Genomic DNA, 2445 nt, shown 5'->3' with positions numbered 1-2445 from the left:
TTTAATTATTGTCTTTAGTGTTGTTTAAGTTTCTTTCTCTTTTGTGTGTGTCTATTACAGATGTTTGGTTTGTGGCTACCATGAGGTTTATATGTAGAAATCTATATAGAGGATATTTTAAGCTGCTTATCTCTTCAGCTCAAACACATTTAAACAATCTTTCCTTTTTACTCCACACCCTCATGTTTACTGTTTTTTTAACCTGTTTTGTGTCTTTTTCTTTTTCATTTCCTTAATTGCTTATTGTGGATATAGATGATTTTACTACTTACATCTTTTAACCTTCCTAACAGCTTTATATGTGCTTGATGTACCACTTTTACTGTATATTTGCATTTATCAATGAGATTCTTCCTTTCTTATGCATATTTCTAGTTGTGGACTTTTCTTTGCTACTTAGAGAAGTTCCTGTATCATCTCTTGTAAAGCTGGTTTGGTGGGGATGAATTATTTTATCATTTTCTTGTCTCTAAAACTTTTGATATCTCCATCATATCTGAAGGAAAGCTTTCCTGGTGAGAGTATTCCTGGTTGTTAGGTTTTCCCCTTTCATTATTTAAATATGTACTCTCTTCTTGGCTGCAGATTTTCTCCTGAAAAGTCGGTTGAGAGCCTTATGTGTCCAGACACTAATAAGCAAGAGGCAGGATTCCACAGTGACACTTGCCAGGACCAGTGTCCCTGTGGTAGAGCTAGTTTTCCAAAATGGCTGCTGCCAGAATCTATGCCCTGTGGGTGAGCCCCAGTTGCCTCCTGCCTCTCCAGGAAGCTCACCAACATCAGCAGGTGAATCTCACCCAGGCTCCTTTCATATCAGTGTGCTGCCCTGTGAGATTTTGTGTGCAACCTGTGTGAGTGGAGTGTCAGTATCCCACAGACATCTGACTCTCCCAAAAGTAAGCCTTGCCTGCCTTCAAAGCCAAATGTTATAGGGTCTGGTCATTCTAGTACAGGACCCCCCAGGCTGGGGTGCCCTATGTGAGACCTAGTACCTGTGTTTCTTGGGGAGAAACTCTGTGATTGTTGTTTTCCTCCTGTTTGTGGGTCATTTATCCTGGGACTTCTCTGGTGGCTCAGATCGTAAAGCATCTGCCTATAATGCGGGAGACCTGGGTTCAATTCCTGGGTCTGGAAGATCCCCTGGAAAAGGAAATGGCAATCCACTCCAGCACTCTTGCCTGGAAAATCCCATGGATGGAGAAGCCTGATAGGCTATAGTCCATGGGGTCGCAAAGAGTCGAACACGACTGAGCGACTTTACTTCACTTCACTTCACTTAGCCTGGCTTATGAGTCTTGTTTATACTGTTCCTTAGCCCCTTCTACCCATCTTGTTGTAGTTCCTTCTTTGTATCTTTATTTGTAGAAGATCTTTTTTGCTAGTCTTTGGGTCTTTCTCATCAGCAGTTTCTCTGTAAATAGGTGTAATATAGGTGTGCCCATGGGAGGAGATGAGCTCAGGTTCTTCTTAGTCTGCCATCTTCTTTGATCATTCTTTTCATCCGGACTCATTTTGTCTTTCCTTTGGGCCAAGAAACTTCATAGAGTCAGTTTATTTAAAACTCTCTTTCTTAAATTGGTATGAAAGTGAAATTGTTAGTCATTCAGTTGTTTCTGACTCTTTGCTTTCTCCTGGACTGTAGCCTGCCAGGCTCCTCTGTCCATGGAATTCTGTAGGCAAGAATATTGGAGTAAGTAGCCATTCCATTCTCCAAGTGGTCTTCCTGATCCAGGGATCGAACCTGAGTCTTCTGCAGTACAGGCAGATTCTTTACAATATGAGCCACCAGGGAAACCCAAACTGGTAGAGATGATCTTATTTACAAAGCATAAATAGAGACACAAAAGTAAAGAACAAATGCATGGCCATCTAGGGGGAAAGGGAGATGAATTTGGAGATTGAGATTGACACTTACACTATTGAGATTATGTATAAAACAGATAAATAATGAGAACCCTATTTAGCAGAGGAAACTCAGTGCTCTATGGTGGCCGAAAAGGGGAAGGACATCCCAAAAGGAGGATATATATGGATAGGTATGTTTGATTCACTTTGCTGTATAGCCAAAACTAGCACAACATTGTTAATCAACTATACTAAAATACAAATTTTAAAACATATATAGGAGCCTGTGGTGGTGGTTCAGTCACTTAGTCATGTCTGACATTTTGTGACCTCATGGACTGTGGCCCACCAGGCTCCTCTGTCCATGCAATTTTTCCGGGCAAGAATACTGGAGAGGGTTGTCACTCCCTTCTCCAGGGGAATCTTTCTGACCCAGGTATTGAACCCCTGTCTCAATGCATTTCAGACAGTCTCCTGCCTGGCAGGCAGAGTCTTTACTGACTGAGCCACCAGGGAAACCTATAGGGGATGGGTAGATTATTTTTGTCTGTAATAAGCAACAGTTTCTCCACTAAAAAAACTGTCATGGTGATAAGCAGT

The sequence above is a fragment of the Bison bison genome, unplaced genomic scaffold (genome assembly GCF_000754665.1).
Source record: "Bison bison bison isolate TAMUID 2011002044 unplaced genomic scaffold, Bison_UMD1.0 scf7180017864499, whole genome shotgun sequence".
Classification (NCBI taxonomy): Eukaryota; Metazoa; Chordata; class Mammalia; order Artiodactyla; family Bovidae; genus Bison; species Bison bison.
The sequence above is the reverse complement of the archived record's forward strand: the minus strand, read 5'-3'. Positions refer to the sequence as shown.